At 45.6% G+C, this 25,258-nt stretch overlaps 1 protein-coding gene across 3 annotated transcripts in view; it reads left to right on the top strand.

Moving 5' to 3' along the window:
- TCF20 (transcription factor 20) overlaps positions 1-25,258 on the top strand; it is a 129,198-nt gene that overhangs the window by 5,673 nt on the left and 98,267 nt on the right. For all 3 annotated transcript variants that reach the window (XM_066549652.1, XM_066549651.1, XM_066549649.1), the window contains exon 2: positions 5,867-5,980. The gene's annotated coding sequence lies outside the window, so the exon portion shown is untranslated. The remainder of the gene's footprint in view (positions 1-5,866; positions 5,981-25,258) is intronic.

Raw genomic sequence — 25,258 nt, 5'->3', positions numbered from 1 at the left:
CTGTAGTTCCTGAGACCCCATTGCTGGGAGCCTAAGAATTATTATTATTAGGCTCATGTATTATTATTAACAGGCTCAAAAAATAGTAGCTGTAATCATTCTTTATGAGAGGGCAAAAGGAAAACTGCCTGGTGGGACAGCTGTAGGCCAAGTTTGTAAAAGAGCTTCTTCCCCAAACTTGGTGATGGTGGCTATTTGGACCGAGACCCTGGCGCTGGTGGGTCAAGGTGGTCTGGGGTAAATGACAAGGAGAGGAAACATCTGGAGAATTTTCTGCATGCCATGGTGAGCCAGGCCTGCAGCTGGGTACCATGGCACCAGGAGGAAGTCTCTCCTTCTCCGAACTGTGGCTTGCAGTTGTTCCAGGTGCTACTGCCTAACTAATTTCCAGACACTAGCAGAAATTGTCCCTTGCAGGACACTGCTGTGGTGTTGTAGAATAGTGCTGTCTTGCTCAGGGATATGATGAAGCCTTGGGTGAGATGAAGCTCAGGCTCCATGCAAAATGGCCAAGGCAAACTTAGCTTCTGCTGACTGGCAGGGGTGGTGTTTGTGCCTTAGCTGTGCCAGGGATGTTTTGGTGTAGCTGCATTAGCCCGTGCTGGCTGAAGGAGGACGTGTGTCCAACGAGACACGTGCCCAAGCATCTGCTTAGCAGGAGCACAGTGCAGGTTGGAGTGTGGATTTGGAGATGAGATGGAGGCATCTGCTGGCCTACAGCAATTGCCCTGTGGCTAGAGGAGCAGAAACAGTGCCTGCCTGGTGAATTTTCTACAACATGAAGGTGGAGATGATGTCAGTAAAGAGCAGTGTGCCAGAGGCAGCAGGATGCAGTGAGCCTGTGCATGTGTGGACTGACCCAGCAGCTGTACTTGGCAGGAGGGGCAGGCTGCAATTGGTGTGGTGCACAAATTAGAAATGTTTGTGCAGCTATTTTCAAATAAGGAGAGTCATAGGCAGGGATGAGAGAATTCGCTCCAGCTTTGAGAGTTAGAGATTTGTTTCATGCTGTACTGTAGTTGGGTTGGGTTTTTGAAGCATTTAAACCTAAATTCTTCTCATTGGTAGCCAAAGACATGGCAAAAGAAAGGTTATTGTAGGGTTGTGTTGTGTTGAATGGTAAGATTATACACTGGGTGGCTGTTACAGTGGTTTTGTGTTCCAAGGATGGAGTGAATAAAGGAAAGAATCAGTGCATTGATATTAAATAATGATGCCACTGGATATGGTGAGTACAAAGTGTCTTTGTTTTCAAGGCTATGTTTGGGTTTTTTAAAAAACTGACACATTTATAAGCCAGCTGCAATATTTTTTTTAAAGACACATTTGTAAGAGTGGGGGCAATATAGAAAATGCTGGAAGTAATCTCATTGAGAGATACGGTTTTTTTCTATTCCTTTGCACGTGCATGCAGCCTCTGGGGAAGATGTTAGTGAAGGAGCTTGGATAATCAGGGTCTTCTCTGGAGCTGCCATTGTTCTGATTGGTGTAGTGGGTATTAGCTGGGGAATGTGTACAGATGCGCAAGCTGATGGGCTGTCTGGGGTTTCATCTCTGCAGTCTCCCTTTTTTTCACTCCTCCTGGATAGAGATATGTATCCTGGCAGATTTGTCTTCCACCTACATCTCTTTCTCTTCTCGTGTAAATACTTGCTGATTTCTTTTTCTTTTAAGTTGTTGTTCTTCTGGCAAATCTTCTACTGTGCTTGTAATGGGTAACTTTTCTTCTCATGATGATGGGTGTTCCTGTAAGCCAGTCTCTTCCTGGATTTCCTGGATCACTTTGCTGAATTTTCATGCAATCTGCCCTGTCTGGGGGCAGCTTATCTGCTCTTGTGATGGTTGCTCTAATAAAGATCCAGGTGTTGTAGCTGACTCCAGCAATGCTCCAGCTGCCCTTTGGAGTGCAAAGGAATGCAGTTAAAAAGCAGCCTTTTTGGGGTCCTGTTTGTCCTCAGACCTGAAATGCTGAGAGCATGTTAGAGTTCCCATGAAGGACTGTAGTAATTAAATAGTATTGGAGGGAGAGGGAGTAGCAGAGCATGTGATGGTCATTTCAGATAGATTAACAAAGAGGGGCTATTACAGTGCCAGCAGAAGACATCCTAATCTGGAAGTTCCTAGCCAGCAAACATTTTAAAAAGCTATTCCAGAGAGTAAGAGGGAAGCCTGAGAGGTCTGTGCTATAATTAATTGCCCAGATACCACTGGAGGAGCAGTTTGAAGAAGGGAGCTCATATGGGATCTGGATCTGGTGTAGAGGGAGAAATGGGAATTTCCTGACTTTTGTTTGCAAAGATCAAGCGTAGAAGCGTAGAAGAAATTTTAGACAAAATAGGTGCAAAGAAGGACTAAAATTAATAGGTGATTCCTTTTTTTTTTTTCTTTGCACTGCATGCTCCTGGCTAGTGTTACTTGAACATCAATTGAAGCAGTATGGAGCATGCTTGAGAACTGGAGACATTAGGCAGAAAGAGAGAGTGAATCTGATTAGCTTTGCTTTTCGAGCATTAAGCAGAAAGACGGGCTGAAATGTGATTGCAGACAGATAATAGCAGCAGGCTCCTGAGGCACCACCACAACCCAGCATATGGGGTGATGGATCTAGCCATGCCATAGAACTGTTTCTTGTAATAGAAGCTGCTTGTTTTTATGTTGTGGTTGCTGTTGTACTTTCTAATTATCCTATTCATCGCTGTCTGCCATTTTGAGCCTGGCCACGTGGGATGGCTCAGCCCCCTGGAATGTGTGCCCTGTGGAGCACTTCTGCCCTGAATAGTAACAGGATCCCTGGTAGCCAAAGGGTGACAGGGAAGAGGTACCAAGGCTCAAGAGTCCTAGCTATTTCCCCCCTTATTTCCAAGAATAAGGGAAGTAACAGCTGCTGCTTTTGCCATGATGGAAAAGATGAATGCTGATACTGTGTGTAAATCTCTAACTTCCCTCTGCATGTCCAAGTATCGGAGCTTGTTGGGAGAAGGTTTCTAGTGACCTGTAAAAAGGGGCATCTATCAGTTCTACTTATAATTAATAAATAGAATCTGGCCTTGCTACACCAGTCACTTTTTTGGCACTGGAGCCACTTCCAGTCTGGGGCCTCTCTTCCACACAAAGCAAATGCAGCAGAGAAAGCAGGCAGAGGCTGGGCTGGTGCAAGCTGGAATTGGAGCTGCTGACAGAGCATCCAACACCCGTGCCTGCTGCTTGGGGTGTTTGTCTTGTGGTGATCCTTTCCCCAAAACTGCCTGTTTTTCCTTCTTTCTACCCAAGGCTTTCATTGATGGAAAGTCTAAGAAACCATTTCCAAAGCTGACGTGGATCGGGGGAATGTAGATAGAATGGGAAGAGCAGACCTTTCCTTAAAATGTCTCAACAAAGCACAGGAGCAAGGATCTTCCATGTGTATGTGTATATATATATGTGTGTGTGTATAAATATATATGTATATGTATGTATTTTAATGCTAGAAGGGGTGGGTCAGACTGGTGTTTCTGTGACCTTTTCTCAGCTGTGGCTTGCCTTTCCTGCATGCTGCCTCTCCTTGCCTGTCAGGGGACTTCCACTTCCTTCCTGCTGACCTGCAGGGCTGCAGGCAGCCTCCCTACTCTTGTGGCAGCTCCCAGCTCTGGCTCTGAGCCCAAGCTAATAATCCTGACATATTTTACTGCCTTGTGCTCTGCTCTGTGCCTTGCTGTAGGGGAGACTGTGTGAGGTTGTGGTTTGCATGACTTTAAGCATTGCACTGGCCCTGGGGAAACCCAAACCTCATAATAAGCACCGGCTGAGCCTCTGGTAGAGCCTGGCTTTGCTCAGCAAGGCCCCTTGCTTCCCTACTTGCAGGTGACCAGCTTGCTCAGATGTCATCCAAACACCCCTTCCAACTGTCTCTGGCTGTCCGGATGATTGCCAGTGCTATGGGGTTTGGGTGGAAGTAGGAGGTGTTGATAGCCAGGAAAGGAAAAATTCATCAGGTACCAGAGAAGGGTAATGAAGATCTCCTCTCACCACTCTCCCCATGCATCAAAGCACTCTTAAAAAAAATAGAGCACTCATCTTTGACCCTCATTAATGACTGGCTTGGTCTGTGTAAGAGTTTTATGAGTCTGTTGATGCTCCCACAGAGTTTAATTATTTAGAGCATGAGGTGGAGGTTTGTGCTTTCACTGCTGATGGTGCAGGGTTCAGGCCCTCCTGGCGGGCAGGGGGTTGGTTACAAAGGCAGGCTGGCTGGGAATGCAGCCACTGGCTCTGAGGACCCTAAGGGAGGCACGAGCTGCAGCTGTGTGGTCCTTGTGCAGGCTGGGCAAAGCAATGTGTCCTTCTCATTGTGCGAGTTCCACGGGACCTGTCATGTGGAATTCAAGGTCTTTGTCCTTATCATCAGGGCATTTAATGGTCTGGACCTGAGATAACTTGTGTCTACCTGAAACTGTTGGGTGGACGTACTTGTGGCAGATCCTGCTTGTTGCTGAGCCCCCCAGTCAGTGCTAGAGGCTTTAGGGGCTGGTGTGAGACTTTGGCAGCAATATCTGATTTATCAGCCTGGGGCTACAGGCCTTTACTGTTACCTGTAGTAGCAAGTCTTTGCCTGCCTCTTTTCTGTGACCAGCACCTCCTGTTCCCCCCAGATTCTGCTCTACACTCTAGCAACCTGTTTTCCTACTGTAAAATCCCATCTTCAACCTGCTGCTTCCTTCCCTTTGCAGTACATCAGCTTGTTCTTGCCTTTTCTACTTTTCCTCACCCAGCACTTCTCTGCTGGTAATCCTCCTGAGACTTGGGAACACAGAACAGATATAAGGAACAGCAGGATGTCCGAAGACCTTTGTCCAGCTTGTGTTCCCAAACAGGCATCTGGTCAGCTAGACCAGGAGTATTTTCCTGATGTCCTGCTGACCATTCAGCCAGAGTTCCACTTCTAGTGGGAAGGTACCAGTCTCCAGGTTTAATTGAATGGGATGTGGGCTGGTCTGATGTGTGGGCTGGCCAGCTGGAAGGGTCAGATGCTCACCTTCTGTCTGCTTCTGGAATGGGTAAATTCCTTTAGCATTTACTTCTTATGTTTGTGGGTCCTTAGGGCTTTCAGTTGTCATCAGCACTGAAATGAAACAACAGTGACTGTTCATTGCAAGACTGTAAGTGGAGGCTTATTTCAGAGCAAAAGTGATTAGTATTGGTGGATCTGGGTTTGGCTGATAGCCAAATAAATTTATGGGCAGACTGGGAAGCCTTAGTTGATGTGGAAGGTTCACATGACATTGCTCATACCATCCAATATCAATATTGATATACTGAAAATGCCTGTGATGGCAGACACCAAGCCAGTGGGTCACGTGGTGCTGCTGCTGAAGTCTGAGATCACTGTGTGTGCTGGGGCTCACTGCTGTGCTCTGCTGCCATTTTTTACCCCCTGAGCCCAGGGACATTTGAACCTTCTTCCCACATCTGTTCTCCCGCTGTCTCCTCGTACGTGCTTGATCTCCTGTTTTCTGCTCTAGAAAGGGCCTGTGTAGGCTCTTGGTTGCGTGCCAATGGGCTTTTCATGCTATCCCTATTTACCCTGGTTTATCTCTTCCCACTCCTTTCCCTACTCCTATTTCATTTCCTTTGGTATGGGACTAATGTTCCAGGTTGTGTTGAGAGACTGGGCTGAGCTGAGATGACAGAAAGAGGGTGGAATGGAAAAAGGGGCTTTTGCTGGTAGATGTGAGTTTCAGTCATCAACTCAGTCTTCAATCTGTTGATTATTGTGGATCTAGCTAAATCAGCTGGATCTGCTAGACAAACGTGGGGTGCTCTGTGTCCTGTATCCATATTCTACTTTGTTTTTCTGTTTTTCTTTTTTTTCCCCCCTGAAAATTAATAGGATTCTACCCATTGATGATTAAAACAACGCCTGGAGTTTTGGAATGGATCAGATGCGTCAATCAAATGTTACCACCACATTGCACCCAAAGAGAGGAATGCCATCCAGCTGGGGGTAGGGTCTGTTTTTTCTTTGTCCCCATCAGTGTCTAGAGTTACTGGAAACCTTTCTGGGTTTTTAAATGTGAGAACTTTTAATAGAAAATACTAGTTTAAAAATTAATTGCTTCATTGTGTGAAAACTTGACTGGGTTTGGTGGTTTTTTTTGTTGGTATGGAGCAAAGTTGTGCCTCTTTATGTTCAAAATGTTATTAATAGTGTTGAGGCTTTGCAGGCTTTGGTAAAGAAAACATTTCAGTAACTACTTCAGATATTTTGGGAGGGAAATTTCATGTTTTAAATGAAAAGTAAGTCTATTCTGATTGCTGAGGGAGATGAAAATAATTTAACTTTTTTTCAGAAATGTCAAAGTTCAGGTTATTTGTCCTAGTTCTTGAAATTAATGTAAAACGGACTAATACCCCTGCATAAACTGTTCCCCTTGCAACAGGAGAGAGGAGGGAATATGTCAGTAGGAAGCTGTCTCTCTCTGTGTACTGCCTGTGGTCACGTGGCTACTGTGGCAACAGGTACTGCATGAGACCTGGAATGAAATAAAAGCTTGGTGGGAATGTGAATCTGGAGCCTTGCATGGATGTAAAGCACAGGTTGCCATCCGAGAACAAACTGAAGTGGCTTTTTGGCTCCCTTCCAGTTGGTAGAGCATGGCTCCCCATTGTCTTCCTGCTGGTATGCCAGTTGGCTGTTCCAGCAGAGAGGCTGCAGAAACAGAACGTTTACCTGGCTGTCAGAAGTGGGATGGGCTTTCCAGGTCAGGCGTGAGAAGATGTATGTGTTGGGATTTGTGTCCAGAAGTAATGCTGTTCCAGTGTTGCTCACTTGAAATCTGAAGCTCCTTATGCTTCACATAAATTTCCTGTTCTTGTTAAAATTGCTTTTGCTTTAAAAATGAAGGGTCTTAAAGCTGAGGGGTTTGACAGAGTGTGCTGCAGAGTGATTCTTTTCTCCTCTGTAAGTTTCCTGAATGAATGATTTTGAAGTAAAGTAGTATTTCCCTGCAGAGCTTGCCTCTGTTAAGTCTTTAGACTGTTGCAGCAACAGTGAGACTACTAGTGCAACGTTAATAATTTACGTGTATTCCTCATTTTGGACCTTTGTCAGTCATTTCAGCCTTGGGAGGCTGGAAGAGATGAGAAAAGTATGTATAGGTTTTGCTGCTGTTCCTTCTGCATGTGTTCTCAAGGTAGGCAGAGGATTTGGGTCTTCAGAGCGTGTCTATCTGGAACCCTTTATCAGTGCTGAATTCACAGAAGTAATACCAGAAAATAGCATGGTGGTGTTTCATTTCAGTCATCTCTGCATAGGGTAGTACTGCTTTTGTTGGACAAGTGTGGCTCAGATGTTTGTGAGCTTTCCTTGGCTGCAGAAGGTTGAGTGGAAGGTGAATTTTTTATGGGTTCCTCCTGTGGGATGAGCCCTAGCCAGGATTTTACTACATGTCCATAATCAACCCCAAATGCATCTGTGCTGCTGAAGCTGCATGTAGCTTTCTTCAAAACTGGGTTTCATGTCCTTTATTCTCTCCCTTACTCCCTTCTAAAGGGGGGGAGATATCAGCTAGTTTGTGTGTTTCCAGAGTAGGTCTTGCTTGAAGGGAGAAGCAGAATATTGAACCAAATGAAAAGGGGTCCTCAGAAACAAGGCTGATGAGAGGATGTCAGGTGAGAACTCAACTGGTTTAAATACAAAGTGTTGCTGAATTCTGTTCTGGAGTTTACTGTTGCAGGTTTGTGCTTGGCATTAGCATTTACCTGAGTACCTTTTCCAGCTTGGCTGCAGAGCAGGTACTTCAAATCTTGTTGGAAGCATGGCAGTGTGTTTCAGGGGGCTTTGGAGGGCCGGTGGTGTAGAATGCATGAACTTGAGGTGTTTCAGCAAGCCTGTGTTCTTGCAGGCAGGTACTGAGCAGTTTGAGTCAGATTAGTCCACTTAAGTGGTATTTAGCAAGCAGGTAAGTAGTTTGCAGGAAGTTGGAGAGTTTGCTCCCATTTGTTACTCATGGTCCAAAATGGTTGATTCACCTTGTGCAGTCCACAGGTTTTGTACTGCAGGGGGATGGATGGATGGATGGATGGATGGATGGATGGATGGATGGATGGATGGATGGATGGATGGATGGATGGATGGATGGAACTGTCAAGGGGAAAACAATGTTTTGCAAGGAATCTGTATCTTAAGCTTCAAATAGGTTTCCAGAATTGTTTTTGGGGGAAAACTGATTTTTTTTTTCTTTCAATTTCTTCAAAAACTGGATTACATTATTTCAAATGTAGTTTTTGAGTGTCTTGGTTTGGAAGAAAGTTTGGCTCAAAAATGACTCTGTGCAGAAGGACTTGCAGAAAGATGAATGGATAAGAAGAAACTTTGTCTTATTGTTTTCTGTTGCACTCACTAAAATAACTTTTAATTTGAGAGTGAATTTTTCACTGTGCTTTGTATCTTTGTATTTCAAACATACTTTCTTCCTGGATTCTCTATTCTGTTAAATCTTCCTAAGAGCGTGTATGTACAGCTTGAAGAAAACAGGATGCAATTGACTTAAGATTTCTTGATCTTAAATTTTAATACTTCAATTGAATAACTAAGTGAGTTGGCTGCTGTGGGATGGTTATAGTTCAGGAAGAAACTATGATGCCTTGTTTGACTTCAGATGCCTCAGTTGCAGCAATGAGAATTTTTTTTTTCCTTTTTCTCTTTTTTGGACTGATAAACCAGGAGCCTTATTCCTGGCTCTGCACTTGTGTGCTTCATCTAGTGTACATATGCATTTGGAACAAAAGGCTGCAAAGCAGCACTGGTTTGTTCTGCAAAACAGAGGGAATTGGGAAGCTGAGTTGGAAGATTTTCTTTCCTCTTTTCCCTTTTTTTTTGGCCCCCTCTCCCTCCTCTTTACAAGAAGTTACTTTAAATAGGGAGCTGTTCAGCAGGTTGCAACTAGAATTCTATAATAAGATCTCTGTTCGCTCTCCCTACTTTTTTTCATGCAAAGTTGTGGCTGTAATTATATGACAGCTGCCCTCTTGGCTGACATGCAGCAGATTGAACTGGGGATCTCCAGAGCTGAAAGTGTGAGCTGCTACTCTCTGAGCTAAAGCTCTATAGCTGGAGGCTGTAATGATCTATATCCTTCATGACTGAGTGTAGAAGGGAGCTGCAAAAAGCACTTGCTGAGTTATGGTGCATACAGGGTACTTACTGTGTACATGGTCGCTTCCCAGGTGTACTGGAAGCTTATTTTGAGTGGTTTGTGATAATTGTACAAACTGTTGTCAACTCATGGGTGCTTTAAAATGACGATCTGTTTTGAAGCCTTTCTACTTTAAAAAACTTTACTAGCCTGTTAGTCAGACACAGACATTTGTTGGTGTATGTGTAAGTTGTGCTGAGCCCGAGGTGCCCTGATATTACTGAAGTCCTTCAACTCCAATGTAATATAAGTAATTGTTACCAATATTGAATGCAGTCTGAAAAACTCTACACTGCCAATGGTGTTCAGACAAGTTTGCCTTTATGCTTTGCCATTACTTCTCAGATGGCACCATGGGAGCTTTGTAAAAGCAAAGGAAGGAGAAACTGGAATTGCTGGAATCTCTCCTGTTTCCTCAGGACCAAGAAAATCTGTGCAATGCCAAAGTTTGTTAGGCTGAGAAAAAATGAGGAGAAGCAGAACCATATGGAGCTTCATGAGTGGTGTCAACCCTGGGTAGCTTCTGCAACCTGTGTTGTGGGAGAGGGGAAGTGTGTTACAAGTTAAGACGTCGATTTCAAACTTTATGAAACATTAATTTTTGAATCCTTAACACCTCTTTTACCCACATCCCCAAACAAAAAAAAAAACCAACCAAAAACCCCTCAAAAACCATAACAACAACAACAAACCCCCAAACCAAATAGGAGATAGGCATCTGCTAGCTTTAAATATGGCAAAGTAAGCATTCCTATTGATCTGCACAGTTCAAAACCAAGTTGATCTTTTCGCATTCAAAAAAATAGAAAAAAGGAAATATGTAAGGGGTGCAATGAAATGTTAAATAAAGTGTAAACTGAAAGAGTCTTTCAGACCTCAAACAGTTAAGTTACTGCTAGTCCAGTGTGTCAGAAACTTACTTGATACTGTATATATTATCAACAGGGACATTGTCTGCTGTAAATTAAGATAATCTCCATATATATTAGGCCATATCCTATTACACAGGTCTGACCATACTCAATCATAGTTTAGTAAACACCCTCCATCCTAGTTGCATCCTCCACTGCCTTTCTTTGCATTATTTCTTGCAGACAGAGTTAATATAAAGATGCCTGTAACATGGCCTAAGAAAGTCTTATTTCCTCTCCTCTCATTCCTGTCCTGTGCCGCCATCATCCCATTGGTTTTGGGGGTGCAGTCATTGGCAAGACTGCTGTAGCATACATTAGTTACCTGCTGTGGTTTAGAAGCCCCAGTCCTCCAAATATGTGAAATGACCCAGGCTACAGTGATGTAGTCCATGGTGCTGCCTTGCAAGCAGCAGTATCAGCAGAACTGAGGAGGAGATGTTTTGCAGGAGGGGCAGAGGAAATTTCTAAAGTTTGTGTTACTCCTGAGGCATCTTACAAGACTTTCCGTATCAGGCAATCGCACCGCTCTTAGGGCTTGATTCCCTATTGCCTGTCCTATCACTTCTTACAGAGAAGTGGGATGAGGATTCTTCCACTTCCCATGGGAGCCTGTTCCACAACCTAATAGACTTTTCTGTCAGGAAACATTTCTTAATTGGGCTTTAATCATGGGTGTCAGACTGCTGGTCCCTGGGATGACCTTAGCCTACATCAATACCAGTGCCTTCCTTGCACTGGTGCCTAGAGCCTGTTTATCCTCCTCCTCTGGCATTTATTGTAGGCCTGTTTCAACTGTAGGCAGCTGTACCTTGGCTCAGACTCCACTGTCCTTACTGCTGCTGTTGGAGGCTGTTGCAGAAGTTGAGATCTGGGACCCAACGTCAAGGGCCTGACTTGTGATCTGAGACAGACTCATCCTCTGAGTCAGTTTTCAAGAATCCAGGCTGCTGGCAAGTAAGGAAATGCACACTGAACCAGCGTTCATGTGTGACTCTACCTTGGATAGAACCAAGTCCAAGGAATCTGTTACAGCACAGCTATCCCATGGCTTAATTGTGTTGCTGTCAAATCCAAAAGTGTGGGTAAGACTCCAGTATTTTCCTGCAATCAGTTTAAAGCAGGGCTTTTGATTTCTTTTACATAACAGCGTTTGTGCTGCCTATGTTGAAGCAGCAAGGAAGAGCAACCCAGCCAAGCTGTTTGTCTGCGAGGCTGTGGAAATACCAACCACGAGGCTCAGCAATGTAGACTCTGTATGCAGTGTATCCAATTTGGCAGTTGTGGGTGAAGAGTCTGCCTTGCTGGCTCCTTGAGGAGTGGCTCTTCCAAGGCTGGTGCAGTTAGGCCAGGTTGTGGTGGCTGGCTGTGAGCAGATGGACAGCTTTCCTGGGGAGAACATCATGCACCCACTGTCACAGCCCTGGTATGTTCTGTAGTATAGAGGCACTAAAAGACTTCACTCCACAGCACATGGCTGTTGTTTTGCCCATGTGGACTTCACAAAAACATTTGATACTTTTCAGGTCTCTTCTCTTTGTTGCTGAACCTCCTCACTTTCTTGCATTCTCTTTCCAAGGTGGGATGAGTAGAGCACGTTTCAGTGCTGCAGAGGCAAATGTATCTTTGACTTGCATTGTATCATTATGAAATTGACACTATTTTCTAGTTGGTTTCTAGTGCAGTAAGTACTCCTATCTGCTTCCATAATTTTGGTAGACCTTGTTATGTGATGTCTTTTTAAAGAATGGATGTAATTACTCCAGAACCAGGGGGTGTATGAACTGTTTGGACAATGACCCATTAAACTGTTCACAACCAGAATGGTTGTGACACCAGAGATGTGAAGTAGCTTTCTTAGTGTTTCTCCTGATTCCTCCTCTGTACCCAACATGGACCCTCTACATTCTCATCCAGCCTCTGTGTCCTCCAGTTCACGTCCTGGCTCCCTTCTGCTCCTTATCGCTCTGCAAGTGAGTTATTTCTCTGGTATCCCCACACAGTTCTTACTCCTCACTAGCTGTGGGTTCCTATCTTTCTTGATCCTCAGAGGTCTTTGTCCACCTTTCCAAATGGTGCTTTGCCATTGTTGGTTCTTCTACAAGCTCTGCCTTTCCTGACTGTACTGCCTATTACACAAGGGAGAGATTTTTGCTTTTCTCCATTCTCATGGGAGAAATAAAACTTCTGTCTTGTCTAGAGGTGCATAAAACATGGCCACACTGTCACCAGATTTTTGGTTAGCTCATCTCTTCCCTGTTAACCATGTATGTAGTATCCCTTTTCCCTTTGTTTTCATGGGGTTTGCATGCAGTGTCTTGCTCCCCTGGGTCTTAGTGTCATGTCTGTTGAATCAAGGGTGTCGTTTTAGGAGGGCTGTTTTCAGCAGTTCCTGCTGCTGCTTCTCAGCTACTTGTTCAGCTGTGCCAGTGCAGCTGAACGTGCTGCTGCACATTGAACTGGATCAGGGAATTGATCTGGATTAAAGTAGCCAAGGTGGAGAGGAAAGCTGCTTAACCCAGTGATTTGCTCAAAGAAATACTTGAAAAACTACAGTTTAAGAGCACTTTGACTTGATGGCCCTTTGACTAACAACCCCCTGGTATAGAAATCCCTTGTTTAAATGTAGAGTTGCTGCCTCTGCCCTTCAAACCCTCCTCCCGAGCTATTAAACACCAGCGGCCACCTGCTTCAGGCTTAGAGCAGCTGCTGCAGGTTAAGATGTGCTGTGCAGCCACTCCAGCATGCATGGGACATGATGCTGTTTGGAAGGGATGAGGACCCCCTGGAGTAAAAATGGACATGTGTCAAAGTGTGCAAAATCATCCTTTCACAGAACATCACAGACTGAGACAAAGCTTTGTGCTTTTTTTATCATGATTGCTGGTCTGGTTTCACCCTGAGCCTTATTAATGTTTCAGAATGTTGCTGTGTCACTAAGTGTTGGAAATACAGCATACCTTGATGCTGGCTTGAAATGTTGAAAATGCTTCCCTCTGCCCTTCTCTGTGGGACACATTTAACCTGCCCCATCCCTCCCGAGCTGCTGGAGTGGAGCCCTGTCTGGTGGCTCTGCTCCTGCTCTTCCCCTTGGCTTTCTCATACCCTTCCCTGCCTGATCCGTTCGTGTGCTCCCAACTTCATGCTGTCCTGGGTTTAATTTTTGTTTAAGATCTTCGTTCCTTTAATGACAGCGGGAACCGAAGGCTGCCCTTTGTGGGGGCTGTGGTGCGCGGCTGCGCTTGAGGTAATGAGACTTGATGAAAACCTCTTGTTACTGTGGCAAGATTTCTTCCTTCTCTGTGTTTAAGAAGAAGGGGAGGGGGAGGAGGAAAAGAAAAAGTGACAGACCCTGCTGGGTATGTTAATATATTTTTAATGGCTTCCATGTGGCTAGCTGAGGACTTATTTGTCCAGCCTGCGAGAAAAGGGTGGCAGCACGTTATTCTTGTGCACCTTTGAGCTTAGCTGGGTGTTGAAATGGGAGAGAGGGAGGATTGAGTGAAAATTTCACAGAAATCCTGTTGATAAAAATGAAATCTGCTGGAGATGGAGGGGATTGGCAGGGAGAGAAAGATTGGATCCCAGATACTCCCCCCCTCCCCCTCCCCAAATCTTCCTTTTTTTTCTGGAATATTCCACTGTCTGCAATCATCAAGAGAGCTACTGTCTCAGACTATGGTATTTCTACCAGTGGTGAGGAGTGAGATTTTTCTGAAATAATTGCTGTATTTCTGCAGAGAAATATTTTTGAGAAACAAAAGGGTTTACGCTATGGTGGCAGGCTGGGGAAGGGAGGGGGCTGGCGGGGATGCAGGGCGGGTGCTGGGCATTTTCCCCTTCCAGCCTTAATATGCCAGTTAAGCTGCAGGCAGGATGAGCCTGGTGCTCTCAGCCGGCTGCCTGGGGCAGTGAGGGGTATTGCTGCTTTCCTGTTCCAAAGGCATGCAGAGCACTGATGGGACTGAGGGGCAGTCAGGCTGGGGCAGCTGTGGGTTCTGGGGGTCAGGAGCCAGCTGCCTGGGGCAGTAGGTCAGAGCAGAGATGTGCTTGATGGAGCTGGGAGGAGAGCGAGAGCTGCCAGTGAAACATTAATGCTGCATAGCCCTGGTGAGAGGGGGAGAGAGCAAACAGCGAGGAACCCTGGCACTTGGTGTGCTGATTAGATGGAACTGCCAGGGGAGAATGGTGCCTGTGACACACTGGCAGATTGGCTGGAAGGGTTTTAGTATGGTCAGGTACAATGGATTGAGTCCGCAGCCAGCCAGCTCCTGATGCAGCAGGGTTGGGGGAGCACTGACATCTCTCCCTCTGTCCTTGTATTCTCATTCTTACAAAATCCCAGTCAAAGGTGATGTAACCCTAGGGCAGGAAGGACTGAAAATCAGGTAGACTGATTTAAAACTAGCAAACTAGGGTTTTCCCTGCTGCCAGCAACTTGTTGTTCCTCAAGAAACAGCTACTGTGCCAGCTCTGTATCTCCCCTGTATTCAGTGACAAGCTCATCTCTCAATGTCCACTTACAGGAGTTCTGTCCACCCAGTGTTGAACCCAGGTGGCTTGGTGGGCCCTTCTCCAAGTAAAGAAGCCGATACATGTGAGGCATCTCTTGTCAAAGCCATAAAGGCATGCTGGCATCTCTTGAGGCAGGTGCATGGCTGGGGTCACTGCTGGGAAGATGTCAGGAAGCAATTTTCTTGATTCACTGCCCAGTCCTGGAGTAGCGCGTGTGAATTGGCAGCAGCCCTTGCCTGGCTTCTTGTTTCTGAGAGGCTGGAAAACGTCCCACAGCAGACATGCCTCTTCTTGGTGGCAACTTCTCTGGGTGTTCCCAAAGCAGCACTCCTACAGGGTCAAAGCTGTATTTTTTGGGGAAAATTAAGAATTTGATGTCTATTTAATTTTGGAGCCAAGAAATAGTGGTAGACTGGCAACTCTTGGGATATCCTTTGTAGCCTGCCCCTGCCAATGTACCAGATTGCTGACTCCCAGCCAAACTGGCCCCTCTGATTTTTAAGTCTCACAAAAACAGTTTGTGGGAGATTTCTCTGAGGATACTGTAAGTTTCTTTGTGTTGCAGAAGACTAGAGGCACATATGGTGAGTTACTGATATCTGTCTGAAAGGACAACAACTTGTTAGTCTGCCCTGACCCAATTGCTTGGCTAATCTGACCGTACCCTTATTTAGACTGAAATTAACTTTCAGCTGATTTAGTAAAAATAGGTTTAGTAGTGGAGCAGGCAAATCAGGGATACATTTGCATTCTGTATAAATCTGTCCATACGAGTGTTTTATGTCATTTTACCCATCCACTTAAAGTGCTTCAGCTTGCCTCTCCTGTGTACCCCTCTGCAGGCAAGACCTAGTTTTTGATGAGTGTCCACTGCTTTCTTAACCCACTTTTCCAGCTGGGCTGAAGTTGCTGATGGCATCATCACTTACCCAGGAGCATGAGTGAATGCAAATTGGCACAAAATAAAAACCAGGGACCCACCAGGCTCCCAGCCCTGTAAATCCTGGGTTGTTGAAGTCCTACTTTGCTTGAGTAGCCAACAATAACAGTTTGCTAATATACTGATATATTATTATTTTTACTCAAAACTCTTCCACTGATAGTATGCTTATAAAAAAAGTGGAAGGATTTTGTTTCTGTCCTTGAGCATGCTTTCTAGTGTTAGGTCTAGATTAGTTTTACAGACGACCCAAAGGGAGCGTTTGTTCTAAACTAGGCTTGTACTGGTTTATCTCCCCCATTCACCCCATCACAATGGATTTAAAAAATGGTACTGTCATCAACCCTGATATATCTAAGGCTGCAATAAAGAGTAATGTGTGCTCTGTGTTTTAATTTTTTGGAGGCCTTAGAGAACTGTTACTGAGGTATAATGGATGTTTCTGTGAGCTCTAATAGTTTAATTGTAGGTAAGAGAATTTTGCCTTTCTGCAGCTTAAAATAACTCAATAAATATAAGTCTTGGTATAGACAGTATCAAAATCAAGTGAAGACCATCCAGAATTGTTGTGAACTGAGCAAAATCCCATTCCCTTTTAACAACACAGCTTTCAGTTTCTCACTGTTCAGGAGATATAATTTTCTTAGCCCACCAATTCTCAGTCTTTCGGTCTAGAAAAATCTTTCATTGCTGGATGGGCAAGATGGGCGAGGTAAAGGAAATGGCAAGAATTTTTGTCTTGACATTTGTATGTTGTGTGTTTTAAAAAATACAATTGCCAAACTGCAACAAAAACTAAATCACAAAGTCACATGCACATGTCTATTTTTAAATTTACAGATGATTGTAAGGTGGCCTCTAACAATCTTTGCCACAGGCCTCTCGCTGTACCATACCCTCTTCTAAGATGTGTTTCCATAGCCTTGATTTTCTGTAGGCACAAGGATGTACAACATGGTCTTCCTGCTTCCTAGTTGTTTACTGAGGACACTGGTTTCCATAAAATGAGGCCATTGGGGAAGGTCTCAGAAGATCATGTAGTGTCTTGCTGGTGTTGCATGCATGTAAAAATTGGGTGTTATTTGCTGAGGGAGAAGGAGGGGTGAAAGGCCTTGAATTCCCCTATGCAGGAAGGTGCACACACAAGGCTGGGGGAAGGCAGCTGACGGAGGTGCCCATCAGGCTAGTGGGGATGCCCCAGGGAAGTGGCAGTGAGGTTTGTTCATTAGTTCAGTAACACTTCACCACGAGCTCACCCCCTTGCCTTTCCTCTCACTTCCTTAGCCCTTCCCCCTCTTTGGGAGTCTGTGTTGGGGGAGTTGGGAATTACAGCCTGTGAACTGCACCCAGCAGCTCGTGGTGGCAGTTGTGGCTGCTGCTAAATCAGCCAGCTGAGCACCTGCTGTCTCCTGCTAAGGGAACTGAGCAGCCAGCTATTTGTTGTTAAAGAGACATTGTCAAAATAAAAATCCTGTTTTAACCAGGCTCTTCCTTGCATTTCTGAATAAAGCACTGGATTATTAAATTAAATTTAAGAAATTGCATTGGTCTCCCATTTTTAGCCAGAGGGGATGGCCTTGAGCATCAGGTATGAATTACCTACACACCCTGCAACCACAACTTCATGTGCTGAGGTCGATAAATTGACTTCCATGCAGCTTATTAGGTGGGGCTCTTTCAGATGTGACCTTATTAAAACCTGGAGTCCTCTCTGGATGATGGCAATCCCATAACTGTTTCCTGAAGTATAGGGGAGGGTGTTGTTGCAGTGTCCTTGACAAAATATCTTTCTTCCCCAGAATATCTGCCAAGAGAGGCATGGGCCACTCATTCACTGAGCATTAGACATTACTGCAGCAGGTTGCTGAGTGAACAGATTTTTCTGAGGGGCATCAAAGGCAGATACTGGCCTCATGCTAGTGTAAGGGCTAAGGCTCTTCCCTGAATGGGTAGTTGTGTACTACACTTGATTACGTTGTTTTGTTGGTGAGATTCCTGTTTGTCATTAAAAAAAACCAACCTAGCCTTCTCAAGCCAGCTGTTATATCATTTCATAACCTCAGACTGTTTCCTTCCCTGCTTCTGACCTATTAGTTCATTATTGTAGTGCCTCAGAGCTGCTTCCTTCTCTGTCTCCTCTTGAACTTCCTACCCTGTTCTTCATGTGCTTGGCCACATACCAGCACTGAAACGCCTGTGTGCTCAGATGGGAGTTTAAAACTACTGTGAGATATTTAATATGTGGAAGATGAGACTGACTTGCCACAGACACACAGGAAGGAGAAAGGAGTGACCTAGCATCCCAGGCTGAGGTGTGTGCTCTTCTCTCCCCTGCCTCTTAGCCTCCTGAGAAAGTCGAAGGTTTCTGCTAGAGCATCAGGTCTCTGCTCTTGCTTGTCTTCAAGTGTTCTTACCTGGCTCTTTTCATCCTTGCTCAGAGCATCTTGGGTGGCACAAAGTAGAGAACAGGCCTTTGTTCCTGGTACAGGCGCTTTTGTCAGGAGGAAGAGAGGAGCACTGTGGTTTGGGCACTGTCCCTGGCTTTGGTTCCCCTGTTCAGATGCTCTGCTGTCTGCAAAATGGGGCTGCTGCAGCCCATAGGGCTGGGGGATGTGCCTGCTTACAGACTGCAAAGCACTCGGCAGCGGGAGAAAGGAAGCCTGTGGATCGACAGCTGCAGAGCTGCCCCTGCCCTGCAGTAGCAAAGTGGAATTGGCACCTTGGGCTTTGCTGGGAAACAAGAGGGCGAGAGCTAATAAAAGATCAGTTTCTAATCTTCTGTTTTGGGGGAAATGCTGAGCAGCAGCAGAAGTGCTGGAGCTGCTGATCTACAGATTGCTATGGCTTGGCTTAGTCTCGTTTCACATTATAATGATTTTCTATGAGCTTGTGTGTGTGTGTTTGTGTTAATGAAGGCTTTGGTTCTGTACAAGCTGTTACCACTGGACTACAATTTCTTGTTTTTTCTCACAAGTAAGTGAATTTTCTCAATGTCCTACCTCTCTGTATGCACACACATGCACATGTGTGTGCATTTGGGGATTCTTCAGGATGGAAAGTGCAGTGGAAATGTAAAATACTATAATTATGTGCAGTGTTCATTTCTATTTTTGCTCTGCAGTCAGCTTGGCAAGGGGAACTCTGTGTCTGGGCAGTCTCATATCTGATCTGATCTATTTGTCTGTGCTTTTTTGCGTTGTGGTTTACAGCCCTGCAATTGAAACCTTTAAGATTACCTAAAGATGAAATGAGAGTGTTCTTCCACTGAGATTTGTAAAGTCCATTTCTTCTAGTGCAAAATAATGGGCCTAAATGAGTTGACAGTGCTCCTTTTAAATCCAGCACTGGGTTCCTGAGGGGGCGGGGGCGAGGACGTAATGTATAGGTCTTACAGGAATAAAGGCAGTGTTTTGTGCTCCCCTGCGGCTCTGCAGCAGTAGCTCACTGACTGACCCTATTAGCAGAGCTGTGCTGTCAGCGCAGGCCGGTCTACTGTGTGCACGGGGAGCTGAGCTCAACAAATAGCACCGACTTAGGGGTTCCGACAAGGCTACGGCAGAGGCTGCCACACGGGGGAAGGAGGGGATGCTCCCTCATAGCTCAGTTGTAAAAAAAATAGCTGAGTCTCTCCTTCTCTCTGGTTCATTTGAAGGTGCAGCTGTGGGAGTGACAGGTCTGAGGAGTTCCAGTGCAGGCAGTGCCTTGCAGTGCTGTAGAAGAGCAGGTGGGGGTACTGGAGGGGTGCATTTCTCTCTGAGCCACAGCTGAGCCCATGCACCAGCATTGTTCTTGAAGAAGCTGCAAGGAGTACTGGAAACTCTTACGGATGAGAGGTAGAGACGAGGTCTTGATCAATTGATTGTTAAAGATCCCACTCCACTTCTCACGAGATGAGGGGACAGTAACCTCAGTGTCCTCGCCAAATTCCAGTTCATTACTTTCTGCCTGTCTAAAATTTCCCCTTTCCCTCCCCCTGCCATTTATCCTGGAGAAGTTATCATTTGCTTCCTTTCCTAATGACTCACGGGTAATGCTGCTGGCACACAACTGATGCTTTATTTCATCCTGGTGATGAGGGAGTGATCCCTGTGGTTTGGGGTCTTTGGGCTGGAAGAGGTGCTATGGAAACACAAAGATGTTTGGACTGTACACATATATACAAAGGCGCTGTTGGCTACTGTTCCCTTCAGCTGCTGTTTCAGAACAGGTAAACAGGTTTTCCAGCTGCATCTTCCAGCTGAATCCAAATCACAAATGTGTGTGTGCAACTTCAGTGTGTGTATGTGTGTGCGCGCCTGTCTCTTCCCCCCCTCCCCTTTCGTCTTGGAACAAGAAGAATGTGTCAAGCCCTCTGGCTGCAATCCAGGACTCTCCGTGGAACTATAAATCGACCCGTCAGGGAGGGGGAAAGAGATTAACGTTGGCCGTCTTCATTAGTGAGTCCCCAGAGGAAACCGGGTCTGCCATGAGCCGTGAATGAGACCAGCTGAGAGAGGAGGGGGAGAGCTTGCGGTTTTTATCACTGCCTCCAGAGACCCTGGAGGAGTGGGGGAAAAGAGTGTGATAGGGATGGGAGGATGTAAAATGAAGGAAGCTGGAGCTTTCCAGCACATCGCTCGCTCCCTCATTGGTGGGCAGGTAGCTGTTTGCTGCTCCTCCGCGCCAATCCCTGACCCGTGAGCCCATGTGTGTGGCTGGAGTACTTGGCATGCTAATTGGGAGCAGAGAGGAGCGAGCCCAGTGGCAGTGCAATGCCCTGCCATGCTAAACAAGTGCCAGTAATTGCATTCAAGGTACTTTCATTATGTCAGATTTTTCACAGAACCAGAAAAGTGCATTTATCACGAGCAGCATAATTCTTCCTGGGCATTGCTTTGGGGGGTGTGTGTGCTTAATTCCCTGCCCCCTGTGCCTCACAGAAAGATGAAAGTAATTTTTGCTTTTTTTTAATTCTCAGTTGCACACAGATTTTTACAAATAGCTTCTTTGAGCTTCAAACAACAATCTCTTTCTTCCTCATAGTGTTTATTGTGTATGTTTTCACCGCAGGCTCATGCAAACACATGCATGCACTAATGCACACGTGTGCTAATTGTTGTTTTTCCAGGCTGACAGAGGATATGGAGGCTGCAACCCTAGCTGGTAACATTTCAGGATCCCTCGTAAAGTCCCTGAGAGCCTGGATTCTGGTGATGCTCCTACCAGTAAAATCTGGTTTAAGCTGGTAGTTGTCTTCCCCCCCCGCTTCTTGCAGTGAGTGACGCAGGCTCAACAGCTCCAGATAGTGATGCTCTTTTTTCACTGAGCAGGCATCACACATCATGGCAACACCAGCTATGCATGCACACTCTGCTACCAGGGTGCCTAGCTGCGACCTGAGGGAGAGGGAGGCTTCCTGTCTGTGCCCATGTGGTCTGTGTCACCCCTGCAGCATGACAAGGGAACCAATTAGTGTCAGTTGTGGTGGCAGTTCTTACTGATGGGGACACAGACCTGGCTAAGATGTGAACTGAGACGTCATACATCTTCTCACTCTGCCTCCCTGTGGGTCTCTGGGGTGGGGAAGTCACACTTGGGAGCAAGGGAGCTCCTGGGAAATACAGCCAGTGCCCGCAGCCACTCCAGTTTCTGGAGGTGCAAGTGACCTTTGCAGTTGGTTGGAGTTACCAATCTGCATGGCAGAAATCTCTGCAAAAACTTACTGTTCTATTCTCCCTGTTCTCTCACTGTTGTCTTCTTGTTCTCTTGCTGTTTTCCCCTTACACATCTGACTGCCCTCAATACCAGCACAGCTTCCCGTGTTGGCTTTACCTTGATATCCACAGTCCTTTGTAAAATATGGTGCAAGGCTTAGCTTTTGCTTTCACACATGCCACCAGAGCTTAGACACCTTTGGTGTGGAATTTGTCAGCTTCTTGAAATTGCTTTTTAACTAGCCTTTGCAACACAGCTGTGACTTGTACTTTTAGTCAGTTGGTATTTACTAAGTGATGCTCCTTGGTAATAAGTAGAAGTAACACCCTGTTTCTGATATAGATAGATTTTTAAAAAAATATTTTGTTAGGACCAACCCATAGCCTATAGTCCCTAGCTTCAGGTGTTCACAGGCAGAACTGGACAAACAGATAATGGTTCAAATAGAAATGTGGACAGGAAGGAGAGCAGAAAGCTGGAGCAGAGGAGCTGCTGTTTACACGAAAGCAGAGCACTCCTGGTGCTAAAAATTGGTATTTCAGGTGAGTCAGCCCCAGACTTTGTCTAAAAGCCAGGAATCCTGCTGCTTCCTAGTTCCCTTTTACAGCTCTCACTGTTCCCAGCTGAGGAGCACACACTGATGTTTTGCCATACCTTGGAAGGAGAAGAAATAAATGATGATGAGTAGAAGGGTAACTGCACTATGGTGTGTCGTAACACACCACCAGCTACGGTGTCACTAATGATCAAGCTGATGGATGAGTTATTTACTCCATGGTCTGGAGGGAAGAAGCCACCTTTGCTGACACCCACCTCTGAGCAGTGTGAGAAGAATAATGTGTCATCTGCAGGAGCAAAATCCTGCTTTTCCTTGTGCAGCTGGATGCCCTTTGGAAAGCTCCGGTTCAAGCCTGATCCTCCTTAGCTTGTGGTATGGCCTGAGGTGTTTCAATCTGTGAGGCAACCTGCTGCCAGCTGAGATAGAGGTCTCTGCTCCTGTGGGACCTCTGTCCTGGTGGAAGAGTGGAGGAGGCACAAGGGGAATGCAGCCTGCTGTGGGGGAAAAGTGCTGCAGTAGATTAAAGCAGCTGCTGAGGGACTCCTCCAGTGAAGCTTGAAATCAGATTGTTTGACAGACATCATGTTAGAAGCACCTGGCTGGTTCTGTTTGCCCCACAGCTCCCTACCTCAGAGAGAAAACAAGGATTTTCACTGCTCCAGAATTGCTTTACTCTTTCCTCTTCCCTTCCTTTGCTATGCCCCAGAGGGTAGATTGCCTGCCTGCAGTGAGCCACGGGTGTCTGCTGGAGGTGGAGGGTGGTAGAAGGGTTTGGGAACCCCTCACCCCAATGGCATCCCCTTGTCTGAGAGGTGGAGAGCTTATGGAGACATGGGTTGGTTTAGTGTGATTTTATTTTTTTTCCCAGCTCTGATTTTTGTTCTGCCTCATTTGCATATTGTGGTTTTTTTTTTCCAAGCCTCTGCATCTCCTTCTTGCTTTTTTTTTTTTTTTTAAATTATCTTCTCTCTGCTAAAGATTGCTCCCTAACTCTCAAATGTCCCTCCCCCGCTTCACTCTCCCCCCATCCCCCCCTGCATTTTTCTTTCATCCTTTGTTCTTGATTGCTTGTGCCCGGGAGCAAAGAAAGGAAAAGGAAAGGATACCATCTTTCTGTGAAATACAGGAGAGAGAAATAGGCAGGCAAGCAAAGTTGTCAGCCTGACAGAGTGAGATTGAATCCATCTCAGGAACACGTTGCACACCTTGAACACAGGATTGACCTTCTCCATTATGCTTGCCATGCCATGCCATGTGGCTCTGGTCCTGCTAGCCCTGGATGGGACTGCCCTGCAGAAATGTTGCTTTTAGCATCTGCTGCCCTAGAGGGTAAAAACCTGCCTGCTGTGTCTGTGCTGGTTGCTAACAGGGTCCCGCGCACAGTCTGCTCCTGGTCCTGGTCCTGCTGTGACTCTGCCATGTCTTTCTTGCACAGGAGTGTAGGGGTAATCATCTGAAATGTGTGTGCACGCTGGCTGATGCATCACATCTTCTCTCTCCTTCCATCTCCTCTCCCCCTGCATCAGCAGCGCTGCCATAATCTCTCAAAATCAACAGGCCATTACAGTCTGATGTAACTCAATGAGTACTCTGAGACAGAAATCCTGCAGTGTACTTAAAAACCCTAATGCAGAAACACAGCGCTGTCTTGCATTCTCCTTCCACCTCGTTTCCTGGTTTCTAATGTAAAATGAACATTGTTTCTATGTCTGCACATAGAGTTTTTTAGCAGAGCTAGGCTTCAACCAGTTTTTTATTCCCTTTCAGCTTGCAGAATCTCAAATATAGAATCTTATCTTCCCTCCCTCCAAACTTCTCAATTTTTCATTACCTTTTAGGAGCAATGACTTCCAGCTTGTGCCTTGGGAGAGTGGAGGTCACAGAGGTCTCACAGAGGCCCTCAGTTTCACCTGCCTTTGCCTGTCTGGCCTGTCCCTCAGCAGTGGAATGTGCACTTTTGTTGATCAGACCCTATGGGTGGGCCGTTCAGATAAAGATGGGCCATGCTGGGTTTTGCACAGCAGAAGTGTCATTCCCAAGAAGAGCTGTATGTTAAATGTAGCCTTATATTTCAATCCTCCTTCTTAGTCCCCTCTCCTGAGTTTTTGATGTAAGCCACATTTCTGCCCCAGAGAACTCTTGATTTTTAATCCTTATTAGGGAGGGGCATCTACTTTCCTGATACTTGTAGGTTATTCCTGTTTCTTGTAGGACTCTTACACATCTGAGACCTAGGTTGCAGGCTGATGCAGTGGGGTAGCACAAACTTCAATGTCAAATACCACAGAACTGGATTTTTCGTTATTTTGGTTACATAAGATAAACATAAAAGATGGATGAAAATGAATGAGGTGTTGGCTGGATAGACCATGTCAGTGGTTCTTCCAAGCCTCTTAGCGTGGCATCTTGCTGGATCATCACTGTGTGGGTGTCATGGTTCATGTGTTGCTGTGTGGTTTGCTTTATGCCCATGGTAAAGTGCCAGAGACACTGTTGGACCACTGACCCATTCAGTCTGATAGCCTGCCTTGGGCACTGGAGCTGGCTGTGATACCAGAGCTGACCCCAGGTGTCCTCGGAAAGTGAAGAACTACTCCAGTGTGGGTAATTTAGAACAATGACCCTAAGAGAGAAGCTGCTTCTTTATGTCTCTGTCAGTTGGCTTTCATACTCTTGGAAATGTGAGGGTCTGCACTAGTTTATAACTGATTTTGTGCCTGATACCACTGTTGATATTTTTGTTATCTTTGCGAAAGTCTAATTGAATTAAGATATTGGCCAGCCTGTCTTCTGGACTGTCAAAGGAACTCCATGTGCTTCTATCCTGTGGCTGCAGAGACTGCAATTTGGCAAGACCTCCTCCTCCTGGGTGGTGCCTGCATCTAAGAAATTTCACTTGTCCTCCATGTCCTCCTGCCAGAACTGCAGGCACTGGAGACAAAAATGTGGGATCCCTCTATTCGTACTTACCCCATCCATCCAGCTAATGTGCTTTACAGCTTACCATCTAGTGGTTCCAATCAAAGCATTACAGCTGCTCGAGCAGCTTGAGCTTCCCTTTTCCTTTACTTTCTCTTCACACCATACCTTACACTCCTTTGGAGACACAGCTTATTTTCTGGCTTGCTATAAGATCTCTTTTCTGGTACAAAAAGCTCTTGTACAGCTGTGTGACTTTGGAAGGCACTTGCTGACCATTTTGTCATTTCTCTCTCATGTGTCTCATTTAATATGAAAACGCTCAGTGTTCCCTCTCTTTGCTCCTCTTAGTGTTTCTCTTCTCCTTGGATTGTAGACATGAGCACTTGAGCCAGTTGGGGATATTGATTAAATGTGGGGTTTTTTTTTCTTTTGGAAAGTGTTAGTTTAAACACTAGTAAGTGTCTGTCTAAGATACAGCATTTCATACAAGTTTCACAGGGAAAGGAATGTGGTGTTGTCTGGCTGCCCAGAATATCCCCTAGCC

This window comes from Molothrus aeneus, chromosome 5 (assembly GCF_037042795.1).
Source record: "Molothrus aeneus isolate 106 chromosome 5, BPBGC_Maene_1.0, whole genome shotgun sequence".
Classification (NCBI taxonomy): Eukaryota; Metazoa; Chordata; class Aves; order Passeriformes; family Icteridae; genus Molothrus; species Molothrus aeneus.
The sequence above is the reverse complement of the archived record's forward strand: the minus strand, read 5'-3'. Positions and strand labels throughout refer to the sequence as shown.